Source organism: Salminus brasiliensis, chromosome 1, assembly GCF_030463535.1.
Source record: "Salminus brasiliensis chromosome 1, fSalBra1.hap2, whole genome shotgun sequence".
NCBI lineage: Eukaryota > Metazoa > Chordata > Actinopteri > Characiformes > Bryconidae > Salminus > Salminus brasiliensis.
Window position 1 is genome coordinate 82,975,509 of NC_132878.1, and position 27,636 is coordinate 83,003,144.

A 27,636-nucleotide genomic window follows, 5' to 3' on the forward strand; every position below is an offset into this window, starting at 1 on the left:
AGAAATTACACATGACAAATGATTCAGCTGACACCTGAGTGAAATCTAAATGGTGTCATAAAAGGAGGTGCAACAAACCCTGCAGGGCCTAGCTGCACAATTAACGAATAAATATATGTTGTGTGTACTGCTGCAAGTAATTGAATTTGTCATTTACAAGCAGTTACGTTAAGCTCTATCACTGCAGGATGAAAGAGTACGGTAGCACTAAGGGTTGTGCTAATTCGCAGCCATTTCCACAAATCCATCATGGTGGGACATTGTGTTGTAGTGAATATGCCTTAAAAAGTAGAGTAGCACGATCACAGGCTAGTGCCAGTGTTCAGAACCACATAATCGTTTAAATTGACACACATTTTTAGGAAGAATGAATGAAAGGTATTCCTCGCAGGAAGTATATTTAGCCTCTTGCCATGAAACACCCACAAATGTTAAGGTCTAGATGTGCCAGTCAGAAAGACTTATAAGGTAAAACCTTACTTGAGGGCTGTGGTTCCTGCACATTTGAACCTACACACTCTTTAAGCTTTTTTTGGCCCTAGATCCCATCGTTAGTTACCTCACAGGGATATGTAATGACAAATGTCACAGCCAGTGGTCAAACACAGCCTCTCATTAAACCAGCAAACATTTCTTTCTCTGTTTGGGTGATGGGAAACTTAAGTAGCGTTGCTGCTTGTCAAAAAGTGTCTGGTCGTTAGTCATAATCATGATATGACCATCTATACCTGAATATTTTTTGGTGGTATCACAAATGGTTGGGGACCCTTATATCTTTAAAGTGTAAATTGTTTGTTTTTATATACGATGGGATAAAATGAAGCTACCAGGAACTGTTTAGAAGAGTTCTGTTACATGGAATTCAAATCTAAAAATCTTGCCACCAGACTTGTGGAATTCAGGTGCATTACTAAGAAAGTCCACGGTAAAATAGGGCTGTCTAATTTGCTATGCATTACCATTGGAATTTAAAGTAATACTCCAAAGCCTGCTGGAACTCTCTGGAAGTTCACAAAAAGTCTGCATAATCCTCCTAGCAGACTTTCTGTAGAGTTCCAGCACACCTTGTGTAATCACAGTAAAGTAATAGGGACACAGATGTATAATATGATCAAGCAACCGAAGAATGTGCTCCAGTGTAAATAATGCACAACCCATGTTCCATGAACTATTTTTCATACACAATATGGGCAAAAGTATTGGGACACCTGGTCATTCATTGCTTGGAAAAATTAATTTATCCTGATTTTGTTGGAGTAATTGTCTCTGTCCAGGGAAGACGTTCTACTGGATTTTAGAATATTGCTGTTGAAATTTGATTGTATTCAGCAATGTGTGTTACTGAGGTCAGGATGTCAGAGGATCATCACTCCACTAACTTCTCCCCAACTACCCTCCCAAAAGTATTTGATGGAGCAGAGAAAACAGTTACACTGTTCCACAGATCAATGTCTTTATACCCCTCTAACTCTCACCTGGCATTTGGCATGGTGCCAAAAGGTTCATGTTTATCTGCTCCAAAGCGTCTTTTTTTATTGGCAGTATTTCTCTACAGGGACTAGACAAGCAGTGTGTGTGCATTTACACATCTGTGTCAGCAAGCAATGGGTGTAACTTAAAGTAGCTGAATGCATTCATTAGAGGGGGTGTCCACAAACATTTGGACATATAATGTACATTGATTGATTAACATCAGCACTTTTCACATGCTCACAGGCTTGTGGCCTTACAGATTTTGAGGTAAGTACAGGACGCACTTTACAGAACACTTGTTAAAAGTTAGAAGTCTGTGCGATTGGCGTTCACTGGCCGGTCTCATAGTTCACGCATTTGTACTTGTGTGCATGTTCACACGCTTTCTAGTAAGTAATTAAGTTCCCAGACAAGATAACACAGTGCACAAGACCACATTAAGTGCACACTAAATGTACCCTTTCCACAATACTGCATTGAAGTGGTACTGGGCTAAGTATATATATATCCCATCAGTTCAACTTGTTGGTGGCAGAAATATTGTGAATGATTAACATTATGAGCATTTCAGCAACTGCCTGTCTCACACTTTCTTAATGCGTACTTTTGTGCTTTTGATCAGTTTGTAAATGTGCTACATTAGTGTGCACCTAAAGCAGCATTAGCCAAGGACTGGTACTTTATTTTCTTGAGTTCCCTCTACAGTTAGGGAGCGTAATTCACTTTTACACCACTGCTATAAATACAAATCTTAAGAAAACTGCTGCATAAAGTAAAATTACAAGCTGCAAGTAAAGGTTTTGGGAGTCTGGAAGGCGTTTTAGGAAGTGGGATGGATCTCAAAAAATCTAAATATGTATCTTTAGTTCCTTTCTCCTCTATGACCCAAAAATCTGCTCAGAGTAGCAGTCTAATGCATTACCGCTATGGCCCAGGGGTTGTGAGTTTGAACCCAGAGCCATGCCACTTTCTCATCAGCGTCCGGAGTCCGAGATAGCACAATTGCTCATACTCTGTCCAGGTGGGTAGATTGCTCCCTCTTCCTTCGTCCCTCTAAAGCAATGTTGGGTCAGCACAGGCATCTTTTAGCTGGTGTGGCGGAGCTGGGGACCTAGCGCTTTTCCTCTGAGTGTGTTGACTGTCTCAAAAAGACGCAGTGTCTGGCTTTGCATGTATTGGAGGAGACATATGTTACATCCTTATCACTCCTAGTGTTGGGAGCATTGCTAGGGACTTACAATGGGTGGATTCATTGGCAGTAATAGGAGAAAAGTGGCAAAAGTTACAAAAAACACATCTTTAAATATGCTTAGAGGAATTAAGCAGAGAGCAGACAGAAGCCTTACAGTAGGAGAAAACACAGGTGCTTCCTATAAACACATTGACACTGTAACACATGATGTATGCCAATTTCTCTGCCTGCATTCTGTGTTTTTATAGGATGATTACAGTTAATGAGAGACTAGTGTGAAAGGATGATGAATAATTGAGTAGATGTCTGAATTTTAGTAAAGCATGCTCATGTGAAACATTGATGGCAGGATACGTTAAGTGCTGAACATAAGCAGATCCTTAAAGCACAGGAGATGAAAGTGACCATTGAGAGAAGGTCTCAATTTGGCAAACATGTTTGGTGTCAATTCCTCCTTCCTCGCATCTTATCCTTGCATCTTTTCTTCATGTTCTTAGGAGGAGGATCTAAGACTTGGTTCAGACAGGCAAATCTGATTTTTCACCATATCTGACTTGAGCAGGACAGATTTTCTGCAGTCTGAACAGCAAAAGGTCAAAAACCTAAAACCTGAAATGTGTGCTTCTTGACATGCGTCTCGGACTAACCAATCAGAACAGATTTCATGTGTTCTTTGTCATTCAAGGCACAGTGGTTCATGATGTCAGTTTTATTTTGGCATGGTGTAGTACGCAAACTGACTGGAAGTGCCTATTACCATTTAGGTTAACATTATCTGCATGTCAGTCTACACTGATGCCATGTTTTGTTCATGTAGTTTTATAAAATGTATCTCAGTTATGAAATATAGCATGATCTTTTTTTTTTTATCTAGTTACAGTCATTAGGTAACGAAACACACACATCTAGGCTCTCATGCAAGCTTCTTAGTCGGCATGTCCAAGATGTGGGATAATGGGGTAATGGAGGGTCTGGGAGCTCCTGTGAATCAAAATTCTGTACAGAATTAGTTCACCCCGTTGATACACTGTAACCATGTCCAAATGTCTTTGGACACCCTTTCTGATTTATACATTCAGCAACTTTAAGGTGTACCTATTGCTAACACAGATGTGCAAATGCACACACAGCTTGTGTAGTCCCGGTAGACAAATATTGACACTAAAATAGGACTCTCCGGAGCAGATAAACATGGACCTGTTGGCACCATGCCTAATGCCAGCTGTGGGCTAGAGCTCTCTGGAAAGATGGTGCTCCGTCCAATACTTTGGAGATGAGTTGGGGATTAGGTATCATCCCTCATAGGGTGGTAATCATCCAACATCCAAAAGCAGGACAAACTCCTTCAAACCCTAGATTTATTGTTCTGCTATTATTCCTAATGCAGAAACTACTGTGAATTATTTGGTAATGGATTTAGTCCCACAAGGTTCTATTTTGGAGCATATGAACTATACTGATGTTAATTATGACAGTAATGTAGTTATAAAAGTGACACACTGGGCCTAAGGGGTTAAGGATGAAATCACACAATTAGAGATATGAGATCCACCCATGGGTGTTGCTTCCTAGTCTGAAGAGCTGAGACGTCAAGTGACCAGGCATTAATCTGGTTGCCAGTCACATAAAATACAATTGGTAACACACAGCACTGCTTCTCATTGCGTTACTGTGTTATTGTTTATTCTAAATTGTACAAGTACATTTGTACTGTGTGTAAGAGTGGAGGGGATGGGTAGAATGAATGACTTGATGAATAACTTACATGACTGTATTTTTAAAATGAGGAGAATGTGTTATTTACCAAGGGAGTACATGACTGCTTCTCATCCTAACATGTACTACATTAAAGGTTTTCAGTCAAATCTATGGGGACCCCCAGCCTGTCCACATTTTTGTTCTGTCCCAGATTCTTAACACAAGACAGGTAATCATTGTTTTATAGCCCCTGATGATCTGGAGCAGCTGTGTTTGGGGCTGGAATAGAATAAAAATGTGAAGTGTCTAGAATCCCCAAGAAACACACTGTAAGCCTCTGCTCGACATAAGTCATTTTATTCATGTCTAAATGAAAAATCCAAACAAATAAACAAATAAATATGTGAAAGTATTAGAAATACACTACAAAAAAAAAAAACAGAATAAAGGAAAAGATTAAAAATATATAAAAAATAAACCACAAGAAATAAAGGTATTCATTCATTCAAACAAATTAATGAAAACAAACAAACAAACAAATAAACAATAAATAAATAAATAGGTAGGTTATCAAATGAATGCACGCACTACATGTTCAAAAGCACCCAGGGACCACTTCTAATTAGTGAATTCAGATACTTAGAAAATCATTGCCAATAGAAAAGCATTGCCAATAGAACAGCATTGCCAATAGAATGGGATGCAGGGGAAACCACGGTCACCATGCCCAATGCCAAATAGAAGGAGTTATAAAGCCCTCCAGCATATGACTGTGGAACAGTGGGACTGCATTCTCAGAAAGGTTAAAGCTCCATCTAATACATCCTTTGTGATCCAGAGTGCATAAAGAATTTTGTGTATAAGTTTGTGTGTGTCTGAAGTACTGGACTGTACTGTTGCAGTGGCAAGCTTTCACCACCCAGGCAGTGTTAGGATGACATATGCAAAACTTGGACTATTTGGTTAATATTTCACTGCCAAAAAAAACCCCACAGACCTGTATGTTGACATTAAGCTATACGGTAGCTTAATGTCAACATGTTTTCATGCCTATTTACAACCCTGTTATGTTGCTTCAGAATGAAACACGTCACCTAACCTAGACTAGCTTTGCCCCACTTTGCTAAGCATAGTGTTTAAGACTGTAACAAGAACACATGCTTTTTTTGTGTTGCTGTCTTCTCTGGGTCCTCTTGGCATGATGTGCTGTTGGCTATCTGAAGAGGCTGCACCTGGTTGGCCCTAAAATTGTTAGCATTTAGCCTTTCAGCCATTTGCATGTTCTTTTAGGTTCTTTGGCTTTTGTGAGCTGTAATGCGGCCCCTTGGTAATGTGATACCTTGGCTTGTGTGCACTGTAACGTGGTACCTTGGTGATGTGGTTCCTAAGGCTGTCATGCAGCTGGCTGGCTGGCTCCCTCTCTTTCTCTTTCCCCCTCTCTCCCTGATTGGGCCATCGCTGGCTGGCTGTCTGACTGGCAACAGCCAGTGCAATTCAGAAGTGTTGTGTTTAGCTAATGGAAAAAGAGCCCAGTTTATGGCAATGCCCATTGTGGTTGAACATGCTCCTATCAATACTGGAGTTACGGTGTATGCATATTCATACTGCCTGTAGCAAAAGCTACCATGTCTTTTTATCTCTGTATAAAATTCCTGTTGGATACACTGTGTTTTTCCCCCAAGTGAGCTGATTCAGAGTACAGTTTGGATCCTAAAGCATGTATTTTTTTTTATAGAGACTGAAATGTGATTTGTATTTATAATTATTTGTTTTCTTATCCTAAACAAGAGCCCACTACCAAAAAAAAAAATCTGTTAATTGTATGCTTTATTACATATTAAATAAATGAAACAATATCATGGTGGAAAAGTGTTGACCATTGGTGAGCCTGCGGAGGTAACTATTGTGGGCTGAGTGAATCAACACCATTCAGATTCTCTCTGGCACCGCAGGAGTCAAGAGGCTTCTTTATATTCAAGTGCCTATAGGAAATCTCTCATGTATGCTTTTCAGCATACCATGCGTCATACAACACATACCGTAATAACAGAAATCTCCTGTTTCCCTGCTCTTTCTGCACCGTGGAAGGAAATTGCATCTGTGTCTGTGCTGAGCCTGTGACTGACGGCTTTAGATTAACGTTTATTAGCAAAGAAATGGAGGAAGGGAGAATGAGAATCAGATCGCAGCAGGCCTGGTTGATTACTATTTGCCGTTCGGCCATTGTTCAATCACATCAGCCACCTCCATCTCCCCATGATCTTAAATATAGAGACTCTGGTCTCCATTTGAATTTTAATTCCCTTTTTCCATTGTGCCTCCCTCGCTCTCTCTCTTCCTCGCTCTCTCCCTCACTCTCTCTCTCTCTCGCTCTCTCTCTCTCTCCTCTCGCTCTGTGTAGCTGTGTCATCATGGAGTTCTATCTCTTTCACAGTAAAATAACTGAATTACTGACACCAGGACGAGAAGGCTCGATGAATTCCCTCATTATCGCCATGGCAACCCTAGGCTCAGAGCACGCACACTGCCAGAGGATACCAGAGAGAGGAGCGGAGTTCACACCATTGTGCTCTCAATAAAAAGGAAGGGGTAAAGGGATTGCTTCTCTCTCTCTCTCTCTCTCTCTCTCTCTCTCTCTCTCTCTCTTTCTCTCTCTCTCTCTCTCTCTCTCTCTCATATGCTGTCTCTGTCTCTCTCTCTCTATTGCTCTTGCTCTTGCTCTTGCTCTCGCTCTCTTGCTCAGGGCTGGATGGGAAACAGATTTTAAACACTCGCTTGCCAAAGCGGCTGCCGTTCATCAGGAACTCACAAGAGGAGAAGATATCTGTAAATTCAAACAAAGAAAAAAAACAACAACAAGTCAGTCAGCTGCCTTCTGTGTCTAGAAGCCCCTCCATCTCCTCCCCCACTGGTGCCTGTTGAAACGGTGTGAAGCAAACCTCATGCTCTGCTGTTTTGTTCCGACATGGCAAGCTGGCACACTACACAGCTTGACTCACAGGAGAGCAGCAGCCACCAACCTGTCTGTCAACACACACCATCGTTTCACATACACACACACACACACACACACACACACACACACACACACACACACACGCCAGCCATGTACATCTGTATCAGGGTCTGCATTTCACTTTCACTGTCATATGTTCTCCATCTCTCTCCTCTCTTCTTTATGTCTTCCTTTCCTCTCTTCCTTCTCTCTTCCCCTCTCTCCTTCTCTCTCTTCCTCTCTTCCCTTTCTCTCTCTCTCTCACTTCCTTTCTCTCCTTCTCTCTCTTCCTCTCTTCCCTTTCTCTCTCTTCCTCTCTTCCCTTTCTCTCTCTCACACTCTCCTCTATTCCCTTCCTTCTCCTCCTGTCTTCCTCTCTTCCCTTTCTCTCTCCTCTCTACTTTTCTCTCTCTCTTTTCCTCTATATCCTCATATTTTTCTTCCTCTTGCCTTTTCTTCATCTCTCTCTTCTTTCTCTGTTCTGCATTTTCCTCTTCTATCTTCTGCTCTCTCTTACTTTCTTCACCTCTCTTTGTGTCTCATCGCTAAACCTTTGATAAAGCTTCAAAATAATTACTTGGACCAATCATAGACATGAGGGGTCTGAAGTCCCCAGCTTCTTCTTTCTGAACTTGTGGTTCTGACCAGCATTTCATTCCTATTCTCAGTGTGGTGCTAAACATGAACAGAGAGGCTCATTTTATATGATGCATCTGTGCATATATTCAGGGAGAAATACACATATAAAATGCATATATAGTATTTGTTTTTATTAAATATATGTAATAATTATATTATTATTTCATGTGACAACGCAAGTGGTTTTCTCTCTTCCTCATTCTCTCCTTCTATCTCTCCTTTCTCTCCCTTTTCTCTCTCTCTCTCTCCCTTCTCACTTCTCTCCTTTCGATCTCTCCCTCTCTCCGTCTCTCTCCTTACCTCTCTCCCCCACTTGTCTCTCTCTCTGTTTTGATCAGTCATGTCATGTGTGAATAGAAGTCACTGTTGTACTTCAACAGCTGAATGTGTCTGGTGACGCTCTGTGACACCATCTGCCTGCTTTAAATGTATGGCTGTCTCCTGTAGAACATGCTCTGTATGACATTTGAACGAGTGCATGTTTGACACACATACACACACCCCTCATGCACACAGATGGTAGAAAGACCTTTGGGAGCTAAATATGTACCAGCAGTCCCGGTATTCTGTTTAGTCGACACTGTACAATACAATACGTGGGCAGAAATGGGTAGCTTAGTAAAAAACGTAGCCTGAATTTTGTAAGTGTGTGAACGTTTAGGCCTGCCACAAATCAAATTACGACGCTTAGGACTCTAATTGGTTGGCTCCAAAAATTCTTTGGACCAGTCATAGACATGGGGGGGTCCAAAGTCCCCAGCTTCTGCTTTCAGGATGTTTTGTTCCTACCAGCATTTTATTCCTATTCAGTTTGGTGCTAAACATGGAAGAGAGGTTTCTAATCAATTCTTCTTTTCTCATTTTATATGATGCATCTATGCAGGGAAAAACACATATTTAATAATAATACATTTTAAATATTTAATAATGAAATTATTATGCAAGTGGCCTCGAAAACATCCACAAAAGACAAACTTGGAGCAAAATGAAAGTGACTTGTCGCCTGCTAGTGTGAACACATGGTAAGATAAGATAACCTGAGGGGGGGGGGTCGGGGGTATACTGACAGGGGGACAACGATATACTGACATTGAGTGTGTGTGTGTGTGTGTGTGTGTGTGTGTGTGTGTGTGTGTGGGCGGGGTTACACACCCATATGAAAATATAATGCCAGGAGCCAAAGGGAAAGGTGTGAGTTTTTTTTCAGGTTGTAATGCATACACAAACCAACTGTTTCCAATAGATTCAACTTAAAGATAATTATAATAATAATATCTAAAATAAATCAAAATAAGTATAGTTATAGTAATATGTGGGATATGTCCAAGTACAGCAGCCTTAATTTATTTGTGTAAAAGCTATTTGGGATTAAAGTATATATGTATGTGTAAATATACCTAAATCTTAGCCTATGCAGCCTAGAAGCTCCTTTTTATTCTCTCTGTGTTGGATGTCAGGACCAAGGACTCCTATCTTCTCTGTCTTGGTCCAGCAGTTTGCTGTGGATAGTCTGCAGGTCAGCCAAAAAGTAATCAAAATAATGGGGCCAGATGAATAGTCTGGCAAACCTGTTCCCAAACCAGGCTGTGATGTTCCCTGTGAGCTGCTATGGATGCTATAGGTGGTAAAGGTGCAGAAGTTTTAAAGTGCTTTTGAAGTCCCTAGGCATCTGATGTGGTATAGACATTGACTTTGCCAAGGTGTTGATGTGACAGCTCCATGATAGATCCTGTGAGATGTGAAGACCAAGGTACTTGAAACTGTCTACTCTTTCCACTGCGCTGTCTTTGAGACAACACATCTGGACATTTGCTGGACAGTTTTAAGCAGCTCTTGGGCCCACGCTGAAAGCTAACATGAAATCCCTTTTGCAGGATGAACACTAAGGCAGCATGGGTCGAAGAGCTGCTAAAAACTCTCCAGCAAATGTCAGATATGTTGCTGCAAAGATCCAGACAGGCAAGGCTTAATCCTGCAAGTGGAAACTCTAACTGCACACACTCTAATCCTACTGTATGGGTTTTTTCATTCACCTCTTTTAGGCGGAAAATAAAAAAGGCCTAAATATCACAAAGTAAAGGTTATTTGCTTTATACAGGTGGAAAAGTTGGTTTATTGATAAATCAGAACTGGTTATTCCAATAAGTGTTAATGTTGCAGAGAAACAAAAGTCACAAATAACATCTTAGAACCGTTTGCTGCATTGGAGTTTACAGGGGTTTTGGTGGGTAACGGGGTATTGGTCGGCAACTTCATTAAAAGGCCCCTCACCACTATGCCTGATGTCTCTGAACTGTTAGGACTACAACCATGTACTGCTGACAGAGTGCTGCACTACTAAGAGCTAATGGATGGCCAAATCTAGAGGCTAGGCCTTTAGTTTGGGTGATAAATGTAATAATAATAACAATAATAAATGCCTCAGATATTACTAATGCCTTTTAGCCAGCTATGGCTGGACATATGACTATGTGGCAATGACTTAGATAATTAGTTCATTAAATTTAGTCCAGTGTAAAACAAATAAACTTAGGTCTTAAGTAATTTCATTTACCTAAAAATAGAACTACTTTTGCAGAGTGACGTTAAGCCAGCTGACTTGCAGAAAGGCAGAACTGCTAGTTTTATTTAATGAATGCATTTATGCATACACAATATGGACAAAAGCAGTGGGACATTTGTTCATCAGTTGATTTTTTACAAAATCAAGGGTATTAAAAAGAGATTATCCTTTTATTGTAACTGTCACTACTGTCCATTGAAGGCTTTCTATATTTTGGAGCATTGCTGCGAGGATTTGATTGCATTCAGTCACAAGCAGTGGTGAGGTCACGATGTTCAATGTTCACCAACTCATCTCATCCCCAACTCCCCACCCCATCCCAAAAGTATTGGATGGAGCACCATCATTCCAGAGTTCCACTGCTCCAAAAGCTCAATGCTGGAGGCTTTATACCCCACTAGCCCTTACCTGGCATATAAGATAATGTTTATCTGCTCAGAGAGTCCTTTTCCATTGGCAGTACTCCTCTACAGGAACTGGAAAAGCAGTGTCATCAATGGGTACAACTTAAAGTTCATTCATTAGAAGTGGTGTCCACAAACATTTCGACATACAATGTTTCTCTAGTGGTTCTACTGTTGACAGAGACCTAGATACGGTCCACATTCTTACTCCAACTTGATAAAGCAAACATGTGGACCATGTGGGAGTCCTTGAATACCAACCTTAATTATGCATGATGCATGTAAATTGTGCCCATGTATATTATTTGTACCTGTCCTTGTATGTAAAAGGCATGTGTTAGTACTAATTTAACAGCTACAATACCAGCTACAATAACACTGACTTTTTATATCCAAATATTTATGGGACTGACTGTAGATGGTTTTGTTATAATAATGTCAACATGCTCAACACAGTAGATGATTACAGATTTAGAAATGATGGGCGAGTTGTAAACACATGGTCTCCAGGCACCGGTTCTGCACCCATGTAATGATTTATGACTACCTATCCCAGAACAACCACTACAATGCTTGAACAGAATTTCAGCTGCCCTACATGTTGTACATGGATGCACCTCATTACCTTCAACTTAACCAAAATGTAAGGACAAATGCCCTAACTTCATCATTTAATAGCTGCTAATTCTTAATCCTTGCATCCAGGCATCCAGTATCAGTATCACTGCTGTTTCAACCAATTGTTTGCCACTTTCACACAGATTACCATTATAGTACAATACATTGTTGTTGTATTATTAATATAGAGTGCCTTTCTCTCTCAAGTACAATGGATCTGAATGTATCCTTTATGCTCTGTTCTCATTGTCTGCTGCTCTGTTTACTTTCAAAAGAGAGCTCCGACATCATGTCCATCACAGAATGCAACATGTCAATGACCCAAACATTCTAATGTCACCATGACGTTCTAGATCATGATCATGTCCAAATCAAAGCCTGGATCCTAATCCTATTGAGATGCTGTGGGGTGATTTGAAACACGCTAGAAACCCATCCAACATCACATCTAATTAAGGTTATTTTTGCCAAAGGGGCAGTACCAGCTATTAGGGTATGACGTGTCCTAACATTTTCCTCAGTAGTATTTCATATATATGTTTCATTATATATTTGTGCTAAATAAGTTCATTGTTTTTGCAAATGTGATGCAATTACATCCATTTGTTGCCTGTGTATATTGTTTAAATACACATTTCTTAATAAAGAACTAAATATTTATTGGAGTGTTCTAAGTTTTTTGCATGTGACTATAATTCTATATATTGTTGCTGTCTGGAAAAAAACCTTGTATCTCCATTTTTGTGCTTTTTCACATAATATAAATGTAGCGGTTGTGCTTTATATTGTGCCATAGAAATTCAAGATCAATGAAGCCACTTAAATGCTCCAAAAATGAGGTAGTACGAATCCAGAAAGGTTCACTATCTGCTACAGTCTTCAATTGTAAATCTTGTTAGGGTAACTTGCGATTAAACAAGCACAAAGCATCTGTTTTTCCAATGCAGGCAGTCTTTATAGTTATATTTACATATGTAGTGGTTTAACATGAGTTTTGAGGACATACTCTGTCATATGTGGCCTGCTTTTCCACTGTGAGAGTGGTCTTGTCAAACTTTAGGGTGACCATGTAGAGTAATGCACTTAAGTGAAATTATGGTGGTTAACTGAAGCCTAGACACAAAGAAAGGAAAAAAAAAAAAAAAAAAAAAATTTCTCACAATTGTGGTTTTGCAGAAGGCCAGAGAGCAGCGAGACTACAGGCTTTGCGGCACAAGGGAATCTATTTAGAGCAATGCCACACAAAGACGTTACCATGGCAGCACTCCGCTGTGGGTCGTGTTTTGATGTCGTACATAACGTGCTCCATTTACGACTCGTCCATGAGAAACGCTCCGCTCCGAAACACTTTCCCTTTTGCAAGTTTTAAACTGTGGCCATGTTCAAGGCCAAGGCCTTCGATGTAATATGTTATTTCCACACACCATAGGATTACACTTTACAGAATTTCCTAGTCTTTTGGGTACAATTAGAAAGCAGGGAATAACCATTCTTTCTCACTAAACTTTTCTTTTATTTGTTTGGGTTGATGTCTGTAAAGGAATTAGTCCCAATGGATAAAAGCAGGAATGCACTGATATGAAACACACATTTATGGGCTGATTACAGTAGCCAACAGAAATTTCTGTAAAAAAGTTATAACAAATGAGTAAGAGTTACTCCAACGTGCAATCATCTTCAACAGAAATATGTTACAATATTTTAACATGAGGAAAGTGGTGTAGGCACAGCTTGAAGCAGAGTTTCCCCTTAAAAGTTTTTTTCAATGGTTCTATAGTAAAGACAATCATTTTCTTGCACCATGCTAACACAAATGACCATTTAAATGCATCAAATGGGTTACACTATTGTTACGAGATAAAGAATCTTCCATGACGTAAATATTATTAAGATTTGTTTCGAAGATTTGTTTGTTGATGCTTTACTGACATTAGGTAGATTTACTGTTGATACGTTTACATCAAGTAGACTTGTTACATCAAGTAGACTAATATGTTACTTCCTTCAAGAAAAACCTAACCCAGACTTACCCAAAACCTAACCTTAACCCTGGCCCTCACCTTCACCTTAACCCAAAACCTAATCCTAACCTTCACCCTGGCTCCTTAATCTCACCCTTATCCAGTAAAGCTCCAGTTCCAGGCTGGTGTCAGCAGCAGGTCTATAACAGCTTGCTGAGGATGCTGAGATGGTCTGGTATTAGATGGCATTAGACCTGTTAGATGATCAGTAATCTCTCAGTTCTCAGGTCTACAGATCTGAATTTGGACTCTCCATATAAAGTGAAAACTAGCTGAATTCAGTTGAAGTCTTCAGCAAAAGTGTCTTGATCCGTTTAGATGCTGATACATCACTCATATTTTGTTTACATTGCTGAGAGTCTGATCAGTGTTAATTTGATTTAAAGTAGAGCACTCCAAATAAAGTGTTACCAAGCTTTTTTGCTTAACATTTGCTTACTAGTGGTAAAATAGCTGAACTGAATGGTCTTGAGTGATGTTCTCTGTATGGTACTATTTTATTTTACAGTGCTCTTCTTACAGAGTGTAATAACAATTATCGCTGAATAAAGAACAGTTACATGATTCACAGTAATACTCATAATGTCATTCAATTCAATTTCAATTCAGTTTATTGTCATTAACAGCAGTTCAGTTCACTCCTCTTTCTAAACTCAAATAATTTATTTTGACAAGTATGTACATTGTGTTTTATTCAAACACATAAATACAAATGCACACAGCCTTGGGTTATTATCTTATACACATTCAAAGTATGAAAAAAAGAATGGGAGTTCATTTCTGTATTTAAGGGATGTCTGAAGAACATTCTGTCATTTCTAACTTTCTCTCTGAGTGATCAGTTTACGTGCATATATAGCCGAAACCACAGCACAGCCATAGTCTTTATCTTGTGTGTATGGTGATTTTTAGACAACATCATGGTTATGAAATTTTAGCAGTGCAGAACAGCAGCTTGGTGACTTTTGGTTAACATGGGCCACATTATTGTCACTATTTTATATTTGCCCTTTTGTCTACCAACGTTAACTGAAACATATGTAAATTATAACAGCTTTATGTGGTATTTGGCTGTATTAAAACAGAGTAAAATACAATAAATGTGAAGACAGAGAGTAGGTGAAAAGCAACCAGATGTAAAGGGCTGACACCCTTTGATACTAGGCAAATAAGATACAATGTCATTGTCATAATTAAAGTAAAATAAAATAAATGTATAAACAAATATTGCTAATAAATATGGAAAACTAAATTATATCTAAACTAAACTAACTAACTAAACTAAATCTATACATAAAGTGTATATATCAAACTAAATATAATAAAATAATAAGACTTATGATACACAGCAGTCTTGAATCTTGAGCATTGATTCTAAATGCTGGGGCAATCTGCATATCCCATACTGTGATGCCTTACTGCATATGTAGTAATATGTGAAGATGAAAATCTACTCATCATCAAGATGTTCTACTTAAACTTCAAACTACATCAAATAAAAAATGTTGACTCTTCATTCACGTTAGGGCTATTTTACAACCTATTTCACAAATGTGTCTCTGCCAAAACTGAGAATAATTTGGCAAATCAGCTGTTACTGTATTTCACAGCAAACTCAGCCTGATTAACAGATCAACAATCCAGAAGCTGTACAATACTCAAAATAGAATCATTCCAATAATGGATTACTAGTGTGACAAATTCACATTGGTGTCTTGTCTGACAGTGCATAAACATGCACACAACTCATTTGTCAGAGTGCGTCACCCCGCAAAGCTGAGGTCTCTGTAATTACGAAAGCCAGCAGGGAGTAATAAAGCTAAATTAGTTTTAAGGAGTCAATCCATGCCCAAGTTCACCAAAAGGAGAAAAAGGGAGAGGCTAAGTCAAGGCCACAGCAGGGAGAAGATGTCTGTACAGTGTCTTTGAATGCCACTCTGCTTTGTTCTCTGAAATTTACTGCTCTCTTTTTACTGTACACAATAAATTACCTTGAATGTTACAGCCTCATTTCTCCTCACCACCCCCCCCCCCCCAACACTAACTCCTGAAAAAAGCTGAAGAATTACACCCTCCAGTCACCGGCCACCGAAGAGCTTTGGGAGTTGCTGAGAAGAGAAGAAGGGACAGCAAGAGGAGGGACAAAAAAAAAAGGAAAAGAGCGATGTGATGACTGTGGTTCCGGCCTTGAGAGATATACGAGCACAGCCAGTGAACGAAGGAAGCGAGGCCAAGCGAAAGAAAGTGACTTTAGTGAAAGACGGAAACACCTTGGGTCGGCACGTACAGTTTGCTGGCGTCCTGACCTGCTGGTGTCCCTACCCAAATCAGCACTCATTCCTGTGGAATGATGAAGTGATAGTGTCAATGGGTGTTGTGGTCAACCTAACTGTGTCTGACTGGGACCCAGCAATGGCTATTAACCTTTTGTCCCGGCGGGGGCAAAGACATGGCCGAAATAATGGAGTGGTCTGGCCTGTTACGAATGTGCTCATTACCCGTACTTGAGCAAGTGGCCGAAGGGTCAGTGCCAAAATAAAACAAAGTGGGCCTGCAAGCTTTGCTGGGTTAAAAGTGATTCTTGAACAACCAATGAGGGCGCCCTGCTACATGATCTGTCGCTAAGTAGAAGGAGAAAGCTGGAGAAATACAGCCCTCCACTTCCAATCTTCCAATCCCCAAGGAATAAACCACCATTTTAATTGCTTTGTTTATATTGTCACTCTTTACAAACAATAGAATCAAAGCCATCATATTTTGGCCCATGATGAAAGCATCTAAACTTGACAGGCATCCACAAGGAATGGTCTTTGAGCATATAATAAAACAGAATGGTCTAGAATTGATGGGCTGAAAACAGGGTGGGTGTTCCAAGAGAACAAATGAATCCAAAGGATCTGAAATGATCTGATATAAGGACCATCCCCTGAAGCTGACACAGGGGAGTGTGGCTGGGAGCAACTGAGAAGTGTGTTGGGCAGGCATTTGAAGTTGTAAGAAAATGTGGGGGTGTCCTAACATTTTACTGACAAGAAACTAGTATTTGTATTGATTGCATTTGACTAATTTCTTCAGTTTTATGTGTTTAGTTATATTACCTCCATTTCTCAATATTGTTCAAGGCAAATGTTTGCATTGGGAGTCCTAACTTTGTCACATTACTGTATGTAAGCTTCAGTTAATATAAAGGTTCTTCAACAAACATGGTTCTTTATGGAACCACAAGTGGTTCTTCTATGGTATCACTTACAGGACTCACAGCACTAAAACCATTTCTAAAAACCTAAAGATGTGACCAGTTTTAAGTCTTACCAAAAGGGAGTACTAAGGAATAAACAGACAAATGTTCTATGTGTGCCTCAGATTTCTTAAATCCTTGAGTCTACAAGAGGAATACGAATGGGGTCACTGTATCTAGACCCATTAATTAATGAATGTAAATTGAATGGCTTTAGTGTTTCTGAATCTTAAAAAAAGGGTCTCCTTAGAGCTGGAACAAAACCTTGATCATTCATGCAGGAAATGTTTGACGTCATAAAACAGAGAAGGCGGACTCATTATGGGCTTCTGTGACAATTGCAAATTAAGGCCTTGCTCAAGACCTAGCATTTATTTTCATCTGGGTGAAGAGTCAGCCTCTCGAGTATGAAGAGATGTCTTAATTAATGAATCAATGTACACAGATGCCACTTCGCAAAGATGGTCCTGACTTCAGAGAGAAAGAAAACTGTAGTCCCGAAGACAAAATATAAGAAAGGCTTGGTGCTATACTGTGCTACACAAGACAGAATAAACTTAACATAAGCACACTCAGTGTGGAATAACAAATCACCAAGCTTACATAAAGTAAATAAAAATAAGACGACTAATTGTACCTGCAAAATGCTCGGTGAGGATTGTTAAGATATAATTTGTCTAGCAGTGCACTGGTGTAATTTAACAATGATGCCCCACAGTGCCAATAATGGAGGAAGATGGACAAACAGATCAGATACATTCAGAATTAGCTGAAGATGAAGCATTTGCACATTTAAACATTTAGCACTGGCTTTCATATGCTCACAATGGTGCTGTCTTTGGCTCCAATGAATGGACTACAGTAGTGCAACAGCAATATAATGGTTTTAAATGCTCTGGCGGAACCCACTGTGTTCTCCAGGACAGCAGGCTGCACTTCAATGGTCACGACATGCGAGTTCTAACCAGGGCTAAATCTCATTATATACAAAACTTCAACTGAGCACCTTGAATACAGTGAGGGTCTTTGATTGGTGTTGGTCTTGGTAGGGAAGCCAAGTATTCAATGGCAAATCTTCATTACCCACTGGCTCTGCTTCCCTCATTCCCTGTTCACTTTGTAATTACTGGAAAGTTTTTTATTGCAAACATAATCACTTTAGTGTCCACAGTGCTGGGCTTTATAATAAGGCCTGCCTGATATGGACTTATGGGAAAAATAGGCTTAAAACTTTGCAACAGCAGTCATTTGGAAAAAAAGAGCCTGAACTGGGCTTCTCCCTGAACACAGTTTATCAGTGATTATTTTACTCTTTGCATTTGAGGAAAGGCCTGTGTGGGCCACATTTACCATGAACTCCTCTCCCAAACCACATAATTGGAACAATGAAGCAAGACAAGAACAAGAAACAATAGAAAGTACATTAAATGTAAAACAGCTATTATAAATAACCAACCATGTACAGTGACCAGTACCAGTTTATTAAGTGTACCTACCTACAGTATTTACACTTCACTCTTTAAAATAAAGACGCTCCCAAAGGTTCTTTGAGTAATGCCATAGGAGGGCCACGTTTGGATCAATAATGAACCATGTTTGTAATAGAGATGTGTAAGTGTGAAGCACCTTTAAAGTGGTAAGGAACCGTAACATCGAGTGATGGTTCTTTAAACCACAAAAATATTTAATGAATCATCATACAGGTACACTCCAGGTCCTCAGGAAATGTATTCCTAAGCAGGTGACCAATTGTCTGTTAAAAATGTCATCTGTAATCTAATCCAAAGGATAACTATATGACAGCAATGTATTCTAATTACTTTTGGATACTTTTCTACACAGTAATGAATGTTTATGTGCATAGTTACTATCTTGGTACACCTTGATAGTGTACAGTTTGAGAGTATATCTCATCTTTTTCCATTCCTTGTTTGTGTATCCCTTCATCTGTGATTGGTTTCAGCGCCAGTTTTGGTTGGATATTTTGATAGACTACTATTCTTAACCATGCAGTAACACTGGTGTGTGCAACACTGCTAAGATGTTGGTCTACCATGCAAAGTCCACCTGGCCCAATGATTAGATGGGGTAGTAGCAACAGCTGCAGTCAGTACATATATACCATCCAGGTGTGCCTATATAGTAAGTGTTTCTGAAAAAGTAGCCACTTAATAGATACAGTAACACTTTCTTTTACAGTACTTTAAATTCTAAATTGTTATTGTCAACTAACGGTGCTAGTCACAAGGGGAAACGGCAAAAACAGCCTAACATAGCGATATAAATCATAATGACTTCAAACTAACCCACCCACCAACAGTTTTATTTCCTGACAGCTTATTAAAATTATGAATCCAATTTATATATTTCTTTTTGTCCTGGAAACAAAGGAATCTGTCTTCCTATGAACTAATATTGCCATAGAACGTTGGTTACATGAAAAAAAAATCTTCAAAATAGTTTATTTGAGTTTATTTGAGGCATTATTTTATTAGTAGAATGGACTAATCATTAATGACATTAAAAAACAACTCCGGTCAACATTCATTAATGTAATTTTAGTTATCTAGACATTTGTAAGCACTGCACCTTCACTAAGGTTAATTGAATCTCTAGGGTTTAACTAGGTATCTGTGAGGTACAAATTCCAAAGTACTGGGTAATTAGTCCAAGGGCTAAGGTTCAACTTATACTAAATGCCAAACAGGTTCTAAGTATAAAGCTTTTCATTATGCAGTGTAAGGTTGTTTGTAATTTAAAAAATAAACCTTTATTTGGCCTGTTGAACATTTATATGTAATTTAGTCTCGGTATTTAGCCTCATTTTAGCCAATAATTACACAGCAAAACACTCTTGTCAAGTCATGAACTTGTTGGGAATTTTAGTACAATTAAATAAAACTGACTTGAACCTCAGCGACTTAAGCATTACCTAGCACTTTGGTGATTGCACCTAACACATTCATAGCTAATGCCTAACTGTAACAGTTAAAGTAAATACAATATACTGTAAATACAACTGTATCTCATAAAAATGCATTGTAATACATAACCACCAAACATTAGTCTAGAAATAAAAGTCTTCCTCATGCTAGATAGTAGCTTGGTTGAAGCCTTAAAACTCCAGTACTCTGGGCATCATGAATGACATCAGGGCTATGATTGCAAGCTTCTGTCAAATGCACAGTACCTGCCTACCCTATAAAACAGCCCTCTGAATTATTCACACCATACACTTCTCTTTTCTCTCTCTCTCATCTTAGCTCTCCCTCAGAATAGTAAGCCTCCATTTCTGCCCACGCATTTCTATAGGACTTATTTAAGGGCCCACACTTTGAAGTGATTACCACCCTTGTACATCCCTTCTCTCTTTTTTCCCTCCCCCTCACTCTCTCTTCTTCTCCCACTCCAAAGACTTACTTTATGGTTCCCACCCAAACTCTGTCCATACCCCTGGGGACAGCAGGTTCTCTAGGGTTTCAGAGTCTTTCCAGGTTCTTCTTGTCTATCATTACAAGAACGCAACAAGGGTGTGCCTGGCCTTCTGTGGTCAAAGTGCCCCCTCTTTAGCATGTTACAGCCAGGATCAAAAGATGCCTTCCAAACATGCCTGCAGAATTCATTTGAGGCCAGGAATTCCAGGATCTTCTCTGATCGTTTGCCAGTCTAGTCTATAAGTAACTCCAACACACGCTGTGGTTAAGATGGGCAGCAGTGATTTTGGCTAACCTTAACTTCTGACTGAAGCTGAGGTCAGCTCAAAGGGAGTGTATGTTTTCTTTTCTTGATATCAGCATAATTGTGTGGCTAACGTCTGCTGTGTGTTCGTTGACCTCTTGTTTCCTTTTTGGGTTCAGGGTAAACAAATGTGGCAGCTTTTGAAGACTGCAAAATATGATATGGCAAAGGTTCTGGAGAAAATGTCACCACACGTTTACAGACTACAAAGAAGCCTGTGGCTATGGAACACTGCTTGTTGTGTACTGGCACAGAATAGGATCACCACTGCGTGCTATTTCTCAACTAATTAACAAGATGCTTGATGTGCAGCTATCTTTTATATCACAAAGACTGGACACACAAAGCTCAAACAAAATAACTAGTAGAGAACACCATGTATCAGTTCTGTGAAAGGGTTTGAAGACCTTAATGTAGAAACACTGTATTCTTTACACTATTTCTGTAGTTTCAGTGGATATTTTGGAAATACTGGAAGTCATACAGGTTAAGTTAAGGAATATCTGTCCAGCAGTTTTAAAGAAAATTGATAAAACTACCTTCTGAATAATCAGAACGGAGCATCAGTATTCAGTATTCCTTTCTCTGAGACTAATTCAGCATTAAACTATTATAGTCTATTATGCTATGATCTAGGATGTTAATTATTCAGTCTTGAGTTAAATGAGTTAAGTGTTAAAAGAGGGTAAAATGTATATGAACTAGTGAAGGTTTTCTCCAACCCAGTATTCACATTACTAAACCTTCCCCGTCCGCAATTTGCACACTTTGCGGGTGGTTTCTCGCAACCTACCATCTGGCAAAACCCAGCCAACATGCTTATGTGGGGCTCACATGGATGGAACATGGGCAATGTGGGTTCCAGATGGGCATAGGTTCTGAGTGGGTTTGCACATACATTTTTTACTGGGACCAAGTAAGGCTTCCCAAATGGGGCCCATCATTACAGCCCACCTTCATTTCACATGGGTCCCATATAGGCCAACATAGAACAAAACTTTCTGGTTCCCAGTTGGGCTACCAATACAGGAACCACAAGGACGTGTAAGTTGTTATTTGAATGTGTGGTCACACAAACAGTTTTTATGGAAAGAGAAGTTAATATGAATAGTAATATTCCTACATGTTATTGCCAGGGGTTGACAATAGAAATTAATAGAACTGACAAATGATGCTCTTAGCCTCTCCTCTTGAATTTACACTATTTGGGAATAATTTACAACATTATTATAAATGGAACAAATGTCTGTCATTTTAGTTTAACCAATTTGTAACCCACCACTGGTTCCACCCATAGAATTTGTTGTGGCTAGTCCCTGGTCAGTATGATCCCACCTGTGGGATTGGAACATTTGGTGTAGAATGTTCAGCTTCAAGTGTGAAGGAACAATCAGCTTCAGGTCAAGTAGTTTCTCCAATCTAACCTCAGTGTTAAAAGAACACTGTGAAATGTACACTAATGTGCTGGCAGCATTTAGCTGGTAAGATGCTGTAGTAAATTTCACAGTATGAATACTGTACATTTAATCACAGTACCTTTAAAGTAGTGTAAATATTTATCACAATACTTGAAATGAGAGTAGCTATTGTCTGTCTAGAAGTCTCTAAATGACATCATCTCCTAATTTGCACAATTGTCCATTAGCGTTTATTTGAAGCCGTAGAATAGGCTGTCGCTTGCCAAAATAACTTAATGACTTTATGACCCACATTACATAAATCATTTTTACGTAAATTACATAAATCCATTTTCTCCTGTGTTATGTGGGGTAAAACTGTGACCTTAAAAGATACATTTTGGCAGAGTTACTTAGTTTTTTTGTTTTCTTTCTTTAGTTTTTGTTAGTTTTGAGGTGAGTAAGTGAAGTGCAGTTCATTTGCAGTGTGGATGTGGAGTGGTGCGGGTCTGCTCTGACTATGAGACTGTGCACTGTGAGTGTTGTGGGACGGGGCTCACGACAGCTGCTGAGGACAGTAACTGAACTGAATTTGTCACTAGAGTAGAGGGGCCTCAAAAGTCACTAAATATAGTGACAAAGTCGCTAAATTGGCAACACTGGTACACACAAGCACACACCCTAATGCTTTACAGTAATGTTAAACCAAATTGATGTTCATCAACTAAATGTTGCTAGATTAAATTAAATCTATGAAAATCTCATATAAAAATTTGGCAATGCTATACACACTGGCTAACAAAGAAAGGTGCATCTCTCTATAGCATTTCTCTGTCTTCCAGTGCAGTGTTGCTAGTGTTACGTAGTACCGTAGAATGCTGTCAGGGAGAGTTAAGTTCCAATTCTTTACAACACTCTACTGGTATAAACTGAATTAAATTAAACATCAGTTTTCACGCTTGGTTACAGTTGAAAAAGGCTCGGCTAGTAACATGAGCAAGCTGAGGTAACAGACCACTAGCATATGTCTGTTTATCTAAAAGACTGGGTGCCTTTCTGTGTACATTTTAGCCACATATTATCTAACTAACTGCAGCTTTCTGTGTTTATAAACAGTTATGGGGGATATAAAGACGTCCTTCTGTCTGTGTGACAATAAAAACTAGTATCTGAGTTGGAAATAAAGGAAAATATAGCATTAGCAAAAAAGAATAATTGTTCAAACTGCTGCCAACAAATACTGCTCAAAATCACTGTATTTACAGGAACATTATACAGGAAAAAATATGTTTACTGTAAAATGTACCCACTACTGAATTTTGACCGTGATGCTTTACAGATCTACAGTGGCATGCTGTATTCAGGTTCTACAGTAGAAATTTGTTCATTATACAGTAGTAATGCGGTAAAAACTAAAGGTATTACAGTGCTGCTTCCTCCAACAAAGAGCGTGGTGCCAAACACAGGGATGCATGTAATATGTATAAATTGGCAAGTTTGCTGGTCATATCAGCAGAGCTTTTGCAAATGTAACCTTTAAGGGTTTAAGAATTTAAAGACCCTCAGTTTATATGTACAGTGGGGAGAACAAGTATTTGATACACTGCTGATTTTTCAGGTTTACCCACTTGCAAAGCATGTAGAAGACTGTAATTTTTATCATAGGTACTCTTCAACTGTGAGTGATGGAATCTAAAACAAAAATCCAGAAAAATACATTGTATGATTTTTAAATAATTAATTTCCATTTTATTGTGGGAAATAAGTATTTGATCATCTATCAACCAGTAAGAATTTTGGCTCTCACAGACATGTTACTTCTTCTTTAAGAAGCCCTCCTGTTCTCCACTCATTACCTGTATTAACTGCACCTGTTTGAACTCGTTACCTGTATAAAAGACACCTGTCCACACACTCAATCAGTCAGACTCCAGCATCTCCACAATGCCCAAGACCAGAGAGCTTTGTAAGGACATCAGGGATAAAATTGTAGACCTGCACAAGGCTGGGATGGGCTACAGGACAATAGGCAAGCAGCTTGGTGAGAAGGCAACAACTGTTGGTGCAATTATTAGAAAATGGAAGAAATGCAAAATAACGGATAATCTCCCTCGGTCTGGGGCGCCATGCAAGATCTCACCTCGTGGAGCATCAATGATCTTGAGGAAGGTGAGGAATGAGCCCAGAATTACACGGCAGGACCTGGTCAATGACCTGAATAGAGATGGGACCACAGTCTCAAAGAAAACAATCAGTAACACTCTACGCCGTCAAGGATTAAAATCCTGCAGTGCACGCAAGGTGCCCTTCCTCAAGCCAACGCATGTCAAAGCCCGTCTGAAGTTTGCAAATGACCATCTGAATGATCCAGAGGAGGAATGGGAGAAGGTCATGTGGTCTGATGGGACAAAAATAGAACTTTTTGGTTTAAACTCCACTCGTCATGTTTGGAGGAAGAAGAATGATGAGTACAACCCCAAGAACACCATCCCAACCGTGAAGCATGGCGGTGGAAACATCATTCTTTGGGGATGCTTTTCTGCAAAGGGGACAGGACGACTGCACCGTATTGTGGGAAGGATGGATGGGGCCATGTATCGTGAGATTTTGGCCAACAACCTCCTTCCCTCAGTAAGAGCACTGAAGATGGGTCGTGGCTGGGTCTTCCAGCATGATAACGACCCAAAACACACAGCCAGGGCAACTAAAGAGTGGCTCCGTAGGAAACATCTTAAGGTCCTGGAGTGGCCTAGCCAGTCTCCAGACCTGAATCCAATAGAAAATCTTTGGAGGGAGCTTAAAGTCCGTGTGGCCCAGCGACAGCCACGAAACCTGAAGGCTCTGGAGGAGATCTGTATGGAGGAGTGGGCCAAAATCCCTGCTGCAGTGTGTGCAAACCTTGTCAAGAACTACAGGAAATGTCTCATCTCTGTAATTGCAAACAAAGGTTTCTGTACCAAATATTAAGTTTCTTTTTCTGGTGTATCAAATACTTATTTCCCACAATAAAATGGAAATTAATTATTTAAAAATCATACAATGTATTGATCTGGATTTTTGTTTTAGATTCCATCACTCACAGTTGAAGAGTACCTATGATAAAAATTACAGTCTTCTACATGCTTTGCAAGTGGGAAAACCTGAAAAATCAGCAGTGTATCAAATACTTGTTCTCCCCACTGTATACTGTATAAATGCTCAAGTACTAATTATTCAGTGTTTATGCATGTGTTATAAAGTCCCTGTGTAGACAAGCCTTCAACTAAAGTGTTACCAAATTGGATGCAATTGCAGAGTTCACTCCAAAGAAATACTCAACCTCAACCTTTTCAACCCAACCTCCACACAAAGCACACTTACAGTATGATGGAAGCAAATAAGAAGGTACTTCAACATCTTCTCTCTGGATTCTATTACAAGCATTTTTCCAGCCAAGTATCAGTTTCTATTCTCGTCTAAGCAGAAGGAATTTATTTTCCATGGCGATTGACCCATATGTTACAGATGCAGCAGATAGAGATGATGTTGGAGTATTCCTTTATAACTCACAGGAATCACAGGCTCAGCTTGGTGTTTTCTGTCTCTGATGCCTTTTAATGTATTGTCAAAGCAACTGCTGTCAAAGCAACTAGCACAGCTGTATGCTCTACCGCTGGAGGCCAGCGCAGCGTTCAAAGTAGCGTCCCCGAGATAACTCTCTTCTCCGCCAGAATCCTCAACATCCATGTGAGCAATGCCCCTTCAGATGATTGATTAGCTCATTCATCTCCTCAAAGGCCTGTGCCTATACAGGTTATAAACCATCCAAAATCCCCTCAAATTGTTTTTCTCTGCACCCTCAGATGGAGAGAAGAGAGGGTATTGTTTGTCATTAGATTTTAATAAGACGGATGCGGGGGGGAGCCTTCTCCAGGGAAAAATAAATAAAGTGGAGGCAGAGTTGACTCCGGGCTGGGGATGAATCAATCGGCTATTAGAGATTGAAGCCAGGCATGAAAAAACATCTATCTCCAACTAAGAGATGAAGAGGTCAGCCATGACAGCTGCCACATGTGTGCTCCTGTCATGGCATGCAATTCTGCTGTCGCATCTTGTAATGCATCTTTGTCATTTTTAATAGATCTATACATCAAAACAATGCACCTTAGCAGGTTTGCACATGAAGCATACACATGTCATGCAGGCACACATGCAGACACACTTTGATTGAAAGTAATAAAAAAAAAAAAACATTTATCACAATGGCTGACAATATGCGGTGCTATGCCTGACAATATTACAGACGTATATAGTCTATATTATTTTAAACATACAGGCCCATAGTGTATAGTATGCTGTCCCATATAGTGCTGACTAAATCAATATTACTTATTTTTAAAGTAGTAAATAATAATCCAACTTCAATATCAGCAGGTCTCCGCCCTCTCAACACTTTAAAAAAAATGCTTGTTAAGTTGTCGATAAAGAGGGGTGTCCTCAGCTTTAGCAGTACAAAACATTCAATGACAAGCACAGTGTGGTATTTGCAATACATTAAGATTTCAGGATATGACTATATGCTATGGCTGATTAATTCCTGCACAGTTCATAAGTCATCTGTCCAACATATAAATGGCCTATCATATGGCCTTCTCTGATCAAATGTAACTTGGGTGCTGGACCATTCCCAAAGAAATAGAAATCTAGAATATGTAGGAAAAGATGTTTCGGTAAACCACTTTAGTTTAGTGAACCGTATAGTGATATAGTTGTCCATCATTGGTTTGCTCCAAATCTAAACAGTACCTTACTAAGCTCTCAAATAAAACCCATATCTTTGGCCAAATCCTCAAAACATATTAAATGACTGAATTGAGATTTCAGATCATGTCAAAAACATTTCACATTGACTTCCCAGGAGAGATGCTACTTGTTTAGCCCATATAGTACCTTCATGTTTATTCTAAGTACATATACATAAACTTGAATATGCATCATACATTGTTCTCTTTGCTCATTGTCCTTAAATCATAAGGCATAATTTAATTGCATCCTGAAGGGTCTCTTTAAAGGGTCTGTTAAAAGGGTCTGTTTAAAGGGTCTGTTTAAAGGGTCTTTAAACATTTAAACATTAACTAGGTTCAGACCACACCAACTTCTGTTTGAAATCCAAATACAGATATTCTAAACACTAAACAGATACAGATGTAAGTATTAATCCTAAAGTAAAAACTACTGTACAGTTGTTTAGTTTACCAGATTTTGTAGAGTGTCACAGGGTTCTATTGTATGGCCTATAAAATCAACAAAAAGTGTGATAGTAATGAAGTGTGCATCTGCATTCAGGCTTTCAAGGGTTTAAGGGGCTTTAAGGACTCGTTAAACATAAAACATTAAGTCCAAACCACTTCCAGTTTAAATCTGCATACAGTGACTGATATCGTAAGCTCTAAACAGATACAGATACACATGACACAATGACATTGCATCACAGACCTAGTATATATATATATATATATATATATATATATATATGTGTGTACTGTAGATATAGGTCCCTTTTAATGGATGGATGAGAGAGGTCAGATGATAAATAGTGCAGCAACACTTAAGCTACAGTCAGTAACTGTAATCCTACAAAGTGCATTTGTAGGATAGGTATAAATTAGTCAATGAGAATA